Source organism: Apis florea, unplaced genomic scaffold (assembly GCF_048593485.1).
Source record: "Apis florea isolate Af1SG1 unplaced genomic scaffold, ASM4859348v1 contig_1789_pilon, whole genome shotgun sequence".
Lineage (NCBI taxonomy): Eukaryota > Metazoa > Arthropoda > Insecta > Hymenoptera > Apidae > Apis > Apis florea.
The window spans coordinates 3,191,162-3,202,337 of record NW_028256481.1 but is presented as its reverse complement, the minus strand read 5'-3'; the positions used below and the strand labels follow the sequence as shown (position 1 = coordinate 3,202,337).

At 23.5% G+C, this 11,176-nt stretch overlaps 1 protein-coding gene across 5 annotated transcripts in view; it reads right to left on the bottom strand.

Moving 5' to 3' along the window:
- Positions 1–11,176, bottom strand: part of LOC100869566 (uncharacterized) — a 304,803-nt gene that overhangs the window by 266,398 nt on the left and 27,229 nt on the right. The gene's annotated exons all lie outside the window — the stretch shown is intronic.

The following is an 11,176-nucleotide window of genomic DNA, read 5'->3' as shown; positions in this document are numbered from 1 at the left end:
CCTTTTTTTTTTTTTTTTAACCCTCCGCGAGCGGTTATAACCGTTTCCGTTTATGGGCGAAATTTCATTTCTGAATTTCTTTGAAGGGATTTTTATTGTTGCTCGCGAAGCTTTTTAAACGTTTGAATAATTGCAGCGGTTGCAATCTTGATTTACGTTACTATTATTATTATTTTCCGTACCAAAAGAGTCGTTTCGTTGAATGGTTTCAAGAACACATTTTAATGTTAGGTTTTTTTTCTTGTTAGGTAGATGTGTAAAGGTCAAACATGGATTTATAAATAGAATTATCACATATCGATACAATTTGATGCAGTTTTTTATAAAAATGTATTAAGCTATTCCAAAAATCATCAATATATAGAAAATATTTAAATTTTGTTATTATTGAAATCATGATTCTTTTATTATTGTTATTATTCGTTTAATGATAAAAAATATATGTTCAATATATGATTTATTATATCTATATACAAAAATTAAAATTTTTGTTGTATCGAATAAGTTCCTCTACAGAGAAAGAGAGATAAAACATAGATAATATATGACTATCAATTATCCAAATTAATTAGGAGACATATTCTTCCAAATAAATTCAAAGAAACATGAGAGAATATATATATATATACTTATTCATAAACATTAATAAAACAGAATAATCATTCCAAATTTCATTATATATATATTTTTTATTTTTACTTGATTTTTATTCAAGCATATTCGAAAAAAGTTTATCGTTTTTTGATATTATAAGCTATTATTTTCTTATATTATTTTCGGTTCCAAGTTCATCTCAAAGAATAAAAAATATAAATAAATTTGCAAACGATTAATTTATTTTTTAATTTTTATCAGTGAGTGTATACGTATATCTTATAAGTTCATATAAATAATAAAAAATAAATTAATTATTTTCAGATTAAATAATTCACAATTCTCCAGAATATAAATATTTTTAAATATGCTAACTTAAATACATACTCATCTTGTTTTCGAATAATCGATTAGAATGATCCAATTGGAACCGAAATTCGAATAATTAACGATAATCATTTACTTTTGTAAGTTATTGTAACTTAACAAACTTTTAGATCACTTTTCATATTTCAGTTGTAATTTTTAATAAAAAATAGATTTGTGGATTAAATTTACACAATTTCACTTTTATTTTTACCTATGGAACGTTAGACAGTTTTTTCTAGACTATGGACAAAACTATACTATACTATTGAAGTACGATATTCTTAATTACTATGTAAAATTATTTCCTCCTTAAATTCATTGTAACTAATAAAAGTAATAATAATAATAATAAATTTATTTATTTTAATAATGATTGTCGGCAAAAACCGACAAAATTTTATAGGACTATAGGAGGGTTAAATTATTTCTTTTTCGTTCATCCCTTGTCAACACACGAGCAGACGAGTGCTTCATTCAACGTTCGAATGAATTTTCGCGCAAATTGCCATCGTTCCTCGTAGCGAGGCTCGATCGCTACGCATGCTACGGTGCCTCGTTGAATTTTCACGAGGACACGTTGGAATTTCATGGAGGCGGCCCTCGATAGGCCACAATCCACCACCCTCCCCCTCTGATCGCCGATATATTTCGTCTCGTTCGGTGATAAAGTGCCACGTGATTTTGGAATATTGTAAAATCTATCTATCGGCCGCAAACGACTCGAATCCATTTAGAATTCGATTGGAGAAAGGTCGAGTATTGAGATTTGCGGGTGTTGAAAGAATTCGGCGAAGCTTTAAGTGATTTTTAACGTGTGTGGCGTGGAATGCATTGATGATTGAATTTTAATAAATATCAGATCTTTCTAATAATAATTATTTACAAAATTCTATCACAATGATTTTTTAACATCAATCATCTGAATAGTGTTTTGAAGATTTTACTTTCGCCGATTGATGCTCATTAAAAAGTTGTCGCAAAGCGTTTCTCTGAAACAATTTAGGTTAAGTTAGATCAGATTAGTTTTAATCAGATTTATTGCCTGCCTTATTATAGGCGACGATATTAAATGAATTTTTATTTAATTTTAATTTAAGATGAAATTGATTTTAGAATTAATATAAATTAATTGATTGTCAAACAAAAATTTATTTAATTCCTAATTTCATAGGGTTGGATTAGATTTTGGTTAGATTAAAATAAAATTTAACGATGACTGTCAAGTAAAATTTTATATTACTTAATGTGATGATTTTGATAACATATTAAAAAATATTTATTTACTCTCCAAACTTAATTTTATATTTATATTTTACAATTACATAGTTAATGATAATGGCTCTGTGAAACTGAATATTTCTTTAATAAAATATGTTAGAAAAGAATGAACATAAAAAGCATATTTTATTTATGAAAAATAAAGCTTGATTAAAGTTTACAATACGAGACAGGTTGTTAACTCTCTTTTAAGACATCGAACAAGGAGACAAGAAAATATTATACTATAACTCAAAATACATTATGAGTATTTTATTGTAGAGGAAGGTTGTAACCGAAAGCTAGCCAAAATCGAAAAACAAAACTTAAATTAGTAAAATTAATTAACAAACATAATGAAAAATAAAATTATTATAGTAATAATACATATCATTAAAAAAATATGAGTATGTTTAAGAACCAAATTATTGATTTAATAATTTTAACGATAGCAGATGAAAATAAATCTAACTTCAATTGCAAAGAGTTAAAATTGCATTAAAATTCTAGTGAAGAAAATAGATCAAATTTTTAAATTAATTTAAAACTAAAAATATCATATATATTAAAAAATAGATAACTAGAAATAGAAGGGATAACGTAAGAAAAAAATATAATCATACGATAAAGAAAATTTCATTTTCCATAATCTTGATCTTATTTTTATAATAATATAGTACCGATGTGTTGAGACATGTTGAGATTTTTTCGATTAAAATAAATTCAAATATGTTGTAAACAAGATTATTTTTACCAATAATCAACAAGCAATCAATCATAAAATCAATTATTTCTACTATCTTAATATCAGTTTCATAGTTATTATTAAAATAAATAGTTTTATCTATTTCATATCTAATTTCCAAATACTCAAAATATAATTTAATATTTTTTATATTAATAGAATCATAACATTATAGATACATATATAAGATATCTCACTATAATGATGTCAATATGCTATTATAGACAAGATATTTTATGTTGCAATTTTTCTTATGTTATTATATAGTAGTGTATAAGTTATATCTTCTTTAATATTGAACGATTTTATACAAAAATTTGGAAAAAATTTAGTTTCGAAATTTCTAATTTTGTCATCGGTAGAAAGAGCTTAAGATGATAAAGAAAAATTTTTTTATCTTAATTAAAATTAAATTTCTTATTTCTATTCTACGTTTGAATAGAAATAGCCGTGTAATGCATAATGAAAATATAGTACGTTGGATAAACTGCGAGATATCTCTTATAGCATCATATTTTCACGACATCAACAAGATATATCTTTCTTGAAAAGGTTTAGGGTTAGTTAGATCAGTCTGAATTTAATTAAGATATTATTTAATAAATTTTGCATTGAAAATTATTAGAAATATTTTGAATTAAGATGGAAAACCCGATGCAAAAAAAATTAATAAAAATTTTTATCATTTATTTAATTAAACAAACCACAACTATTAGCGTAAATATACAATTAAAGTAAATTAATAATTACAATATCAAACAATTAACTATTTTATGAATCATATAAATATTTTATTTTACACGCAAACTCAATCTCTCCAATGCAACATAATTAAATTGATTGTCAATATTTTCACATCCACGAATAATGGAACATCTATCAAGCATCCTTGTACTTTTGATCAAGGATATAATAAATGTAAACAAGATATTAATGCCATAATGCGACCTCGACAGAAAGTTGAAAAATCTGCGGAATCACGCGAGTACGATGTTTCTTAATGCAAATAAAGGTCTATGTAAACGAGCAACTTTTGTTCTTGCGATATCGCTGTCAGCATATTTTTTTTCCTTATTTTCCCAGTTAATTCTTTCGTCTTCTTCTTAATCCATATGTGATACGGATGAAAATATACATTGTTCAAACTATATTTAATCTTATATTATCAGGAAATTTCTCGTTATAATAGTAACTCCAAGTCTTTTTTAAAGAAAATTGATAAATAATGGTGGATTTTGGAAATCAAAAGGCTTAAGCACTAAAAACATTATCGAGCATCTTTTATAAATACGATTGTTTTCAAACTAATTCAAGTCCCAAAAAAAATAAAAAAATAAAAAAAGCAGGAAATATTATTATCTAGATTGCATGTTGTATTTTAAAATATATCACATTAAGATTATTAAAAAATAAAGAATAAAAAAACTACAGCATATATCAATTTATTTGTAACAAATACGATTTTTATATATTATAAAAAAAGTATTTTTTTTATTGCATCTTTATTTTAACAAACGACGAAAATATTAAAGAACGCCAAAGATATCGCAGCGATATTGAAAGCAAATCGTCTGTATCCAGTCTAAGTTCACAATACAAACGTTCAGCGATTAATCTACGTTTTCTCTTTCTCCCTCTTTCTCTCTGCATTCAGTGTTTACGTGCTCGTCCCGCGAAGTTTTATCGGGCGAATTTTATAGTTTCAATGTCATCGATCGGTGGACGGAGAAAAGTTGCTTCTATTTAATCAATTCAATGTTTTACATTTTTACGATTTAAGCACAAGCAAAGGCTGCGTATGCTTGTTTTCAATTAACATGCCGATCGTGAAAGGGAGTCTGTTTCGTAGCTCGTGAAAATTGCAAGTGGCTTCTTCGATAGATTCGAATGGTGTGTTATGGCGAAGCATGGTAAATTTTTAGGATGAAACGAATGTATAAAATTCTTATTTGTTATTTATTATTCCTAATAATGAACAAACATTATTTGTCGCAATAATATTTAAATTGTTTAATTTAATTTGAAAAAATTTTTTTAAAGAGCTGCAAATGACTTAAAAATTATTATCTATTTTATATATATTTCTTCAGTAATTTAATTTTTCCTATCAACGAATTGTATATATATGATTTTGGATAAAGAAATTTGGATCAAGAAATCACAAAAATTTTTAATTTATTTATTTATAATATATTTCCAATTCTAATAAAATATAATTTTAATATAATATAATTATGTAATATAATATGATACTATAATAAAAATATTTATTAGTTTAAAAAGAGCCAATAAATTAAAAACTTAAATATCATTTCAAATACATCATCTCAAAAATTAATTTTACCTTAAAAATATCTCTTGCATATTAAATATGACAAATTGGAACAAATTTTTTTCATTATAAAAAACAATCATTTTAATTTTTTTTTTTGTTTTATTCTATGATATATATTGCTATTTTTTAATAATAAATATTTTCCTTAGAAATTACAAGAAAAAAAGAAGAAATCAAAAAGAAAAAAGAATAACCAAAAAAGATAAAACGTTTAAGAATATCTGTATGGAAAAATAAAGAACCTCTGCTTTTAGCTAGGAGAACTCTAATGTGAAATTCTAGAACGAAGAAGAGAGAATCAATAATAAACTGGCGTAGTGCCACAGACTGTACTGCGGATGCATCTTCACTGGTCGAGCTCGATTCTTAGACGTTCAATCTAAGAGGAAGCTTGTTCTAGTTGCGAAGACGATGGTCAAACTTGCCTATTCTGCGCAAGTTGTTTCGCGAAACAAAATGCCATGATTTGATTTAATTTGAAAATTTAAAAATAATTTATATATATTTGGTCCATAATTAAAAATTAAAAATAATAGTAATTCTCTTCCATTTAAAATAGCAATAATAATAATAATTAAATAACTGTGAATTTTTATATGGATACGATATATGTATATTTTTTATATTTTTTAATACAAAAACAATATAAATGAACACATGTTCTTAGTTTTTCTCTATCATATTTATTATTGGACGTATATGCAAAATGTATACAAGATAAAACAACAAAATAATCAAAATTATCTTAATAATTATATTATATTTACTTTAATAATAATTTACTTTAATAAATTAACGTTAAACTTTGGTATAAAATTTCGAAGAATGAAAAAGTGGTATTTAATATCAGACATAATAAAAGTTCTTAACGTAAATTGGAATAATTTAATATAATTAATATACTTTTAATTAATATAATTTAACGAATAATAATAACAATAGTTGTTCTAAAACTTCTAGTTAAGATAGTATTGAAAAATGAAAAAATTTTATTATTGCAAATGCATATAATTTATTATACAATTTTCTAAATATTTTATTATGTAAATAGTTTGTCTATAAATGAAATAGAAAAAATTTCAGTATGATATTGAAACAAAATATTCCATTGAATAATAAAGAATAATTTTCCTTAATTTTTTGGGAATAAGTAATACTAATTTATTAGAAAACTATAATAAAATTATTTTTACATAATATTATAAATACAAATTTTAGAATTAAATGTAAAAAAAAATTACTGATATTTTGCAAATGTACATACCATGTAATTTGGTATATATTTATAACGTAATATATTTTTTACAAATTAGTTAAAAAATGTGTTTTAATTACATAAAAAAATCTATTTAATAATAAAAATAACTACAATATTATTAATAATGAAAGTAGCAATAATAATTATCATCTAATCATACTCAAACATACTCAATTTTCGACCCTCCTATTCGTAAAGGTTATCAATAATCGACACTTCATGTCTGCGCCATGAATCATTAATAATCATCGATTTAATTAAAGGGTTTAATCAAATCAAGAATAGATCACATATACCGCAATAGACATTAAAATCATATTAATCTACTGAATAGTTTTATATAAGATTTTATATTTATTCATATTTTTCATATTACATTCTTTTCAAATATTATTTAATTTGTAAATATATAAATGTATTAAATTTTCGGAAAAATATTTTTTAGAATTATAAACTTGTAAAATATTCATAATATCAGATAGAATTATGAAGTCATTTCACAAGATTGTTTATAATTATTTTCTTAGATTGTATAATAAAATTCTTCTTGCTAATATAAAAAATAAACACTATATGAAAAATATATAAAAATATTTCGAATTTATTAAATTTGAAGAAATATTATTTTTGAATATCTATTGTTATTTCTTTTATTATGAAAATAATTCCATCATAATTTAAGACTATAAATAAAACTATAAATAACAAAAATATATTAAATATTTGCAAATTTCCATGTTTAATTATTTATTGAAGAAAATTCGTACTGTAAATATTTTCATGCGACATGCGAAAAATAATATTGTATTGATTTATATTCATTATTTGTTGTCTTTCGTACAGAGATGATTTATTCAATATTGATATTTACAACTTTACAATATTGTATCTGAAATATTAAATATTTAGTTGATTAAGCACATCTGTTACTCTGAGTTTTTGACTGACAGTTCTTATTTTACCGATAACCCCGGAAATAAGACTTTCTTTAATATCTTTGCAGTTAGTAGATAATGGATCATAAATCTAGTATTAAATAAATTTGTCTGTCATTGTTCGTACAGATACGTATAGATAAAATTAATTAATTAATCCTTATCTGTTGTGATGAAATATAATTATATTAACTTTTTAATAAAATTCTATCGAACCTAAATAAAAAATAAAAATCTGTAATAAGTAAGTTATATCTTAAATTAAAGATTAATGAGAGATTTAGTACTATATATTAATTAAGAATGAAATTATAAAATATTCATAATGCTTTTTTAAAGACTTTTTTAAAGACTTCACAATAACAGTTAGAGTTCGTTTCTTTTTCTTAAATTCTTTGTTTTTCGATAGTTTTTATAATTAAATATATTAATGTTATTCATTATTTCTTATCATTTATTATTTATGTATGCAATTAATCATTATTTTCATATATTCTTTTGCTTATAACCAATTCAATTTGCTTAATAATCAGACATCTATGAATTTAATTTATACGTTATATAAAACATATATAAATGGAAAATTACGATATAAACAAGAGAAAAATAATGAATGGCGATGGGAGTTGTATAATTGTTTAAACACAATTGATTAAATAAATAATATTGCAAGAATGATAAGACAATCGATAAGATATAATCGTAGATTTCCTCTTTTTAATCATGTAATACATTTATTACGTGTAGCGCTATCGAGGAAACGGATACGGATACGCTTATTTTCATCAAAAGTTCATCGTAGAAAGCATTCGTTCAAAAAAGAAAAAAATCTTGTTGCAATCACTAATACATTAATAACATTTTATAACTTAAAAATAATTTAACAATTTTTGTTGAATTAGGATCCAAAGTAGAATCAAATATTAAATATTTTTCTACGCTTATTATTTTTTTCTAATTAAATTGCTAGAAAAAAATCGTTAGAAATACAATAAAATTAGACCTACTGCATTAATGTCTGATAGTTTTCGCTACTAAGAAAAATTTCCCTTGACACGCCGTGAAAATATCCATATGTTTATTTTGACATTTGGTTCTTTTTTACTCTATCCTTTTTTATGTTCAAAAAACCACGAAGTCCAATCTTTAGTCGAACCATATGGAGATTACATTTCCATATTCCGTAAGTGCAAAGTTTGGATCCCGATTTTTATACAGTGATTTAACATTTATCGTATCTATTAAATCAAAATATAAAATAAAATCTTCATCGCATTTACCGAATATTATGAATATAATAAATTGATGAAAATATTGAATAAATAAATAATAAACTGTTGTTTCAATTATTTATTTTTTAATTTTTCGTAGTAGAAACTGAAATTTTCGTAATTTTTTATACTGTAATGTAATTTTTAAAACTTTTATTATCTCTTAATAATAATCTTCTAGTATTTTCAATAATAATTGTTTTTCTATAATTCTTTTTTTTTTTTGATTGGCAAGATTTCAATCAGAAAAATATCCTTTAAGCTATCTCGATTGAAATTTTATGGAATAAAAAACGTTATTAATGATTCTCAAGCTAAACGCTAACTGCATTTTCTAGAATAAAAATAGAAAAATTATTTCGTGAAATAATATATTCAATAATTGTAATAAAAATATTTCTCATATTTTAAAAAAAGTTTATTGCAATAATTATTGGTTTTTAAATATATTTATTACTTTTAAACTAGTTGCTTTATATTTTTAAAAAATCAATTAATCATAGGAGAAGGCATGGCAAGTGAACCATTCAATCTGCTAATAACTTGTACATAGAGGTATAAATTTTTCATCTCACGAGAAACTCGTATATAAATATATACTGTTACTATAAAACGATTACTTCGATTAAATTACGATAGAAATGTTTGACGGGAGAACAGGAAGATGTTAGGGTGCAGTAGGTATTTTAAAAACCGAGAGTCATTATTAGAGGGGCACGGCGGACGATGTTGACGCAAGTAATACCGTTATCGTAACCGGTGCCACGCAGAAATCGAGCTAGGTGCATCCTACACGCCTCTGTGTACAATTTACACACGTAGCTAGGCACACGGTGTGTACACGACCCTAGGTTTACCTTTATTATCCATCACTGTACTCGTGTCGATCACGAACAAGCACTCGGAATCTCGATCGCCGACCGATCGATAGATCGATTGATGGATGAGTTTCCGACTGCGCGACTTCTGGGACGTGAACTTTCAACATTTAATTTTCTTCATCGATTTGTTCGTTTGTTTGTTTTTGTTTTTTCGTTAAATGGTTTTTCTCGTCGTAGATTTAATCTTTGAAATTTTTAAATATTCAAATTTAAATCGAAATACGTAGGTTTTTTCGAATTAAAATTCAGAAAAAAGATAATGCAGAATTTTTTAATAATCTTTTATTAAAGTTAAACTAGTGTTTACTAATTTTTTGGAATAAGTAACACATTTTAAAACTGATGAAAGATTTTTTTTAAAAATTTTTATTTATTTAAAATGATGATACGTTTTGATATTATTCTTATAGTTTATCATTTATTTAAACGATATTCTTTAATTTATTAGAATATCAACAAATCACCTTTCTAATTAATTATTAAAAATAATTTAAGATCTGATATTGAACGTAATATTTTATAAGAATTTTTAATTCGTATTGATCAATTTGCTATTTTAATATAAATGTCAAGTATTATTAAGTTAAATAAAATTTTAATTTTCATTATGTATATCAATATATATCAATACACTAGTTGAGAAATACTGCCTTAAACGAAAATAGAACATAATCATTTCCTCGCATCAATTCCGACAAGTTCACTCTAGCTATGTCATTTCCCGTGTCACAAATTGATGCCCTTGAAAAACTAAACTAAAATCCGTCGTTTCATACGTTTCATCACGTGAAAGTCGGTATATTCTTCTGTTTCTAGATTTTCTGAATTCTTATCAAAAAATATAAAACAAAAGATTTAATTTTATTATTATGAATATTGCTTTTAGATTAAAATTTCTGACTTTCCGATTTTTAAATTGAAATCTTATAATTTAAAAATGTTTTTAAAATTAATAATAAAGGAAACACATTTAGTAGAGGTTGATAGTATGGTATATCATATCGAAAATTATAATTAAATTAATTAAATTAAATTAATTATCGAGAAATATTTTTTTTCATTTTTATGAATATTTCAACATTTTTTTAGTATCTAAGTCATGTGATTCATATACACACGTATATTGTTGAAGATAATAAAAAATATTTTTAGAAAATTTTATCATGGTTATTAATTGTATTTGCAACTAGAATGACTAGAAAGTCATTCTTTTCGTTTCATGCATATCTTACTGATATAAATTACAGTATATGATATAAATATATTCTTATGATTGTTTTAAATACAATTAATATGTATAGTAAATTTTTAAACTATATTTAAAAATATAATATAATAATCATTTAATTATATAAATATCATATAAAAATAAACTATTCTTTTATATAATTTTTTAATATTTTTTTTAATATTTATTGGGTTAGAAATAAGATTTTATTACTTTTTATAATTTTTAATAATAACAATTTAAAAAGTTATTAAAAAAATATTTGTTTCATTCAAAAATTTCTCAAATACTTAAATTATGAAC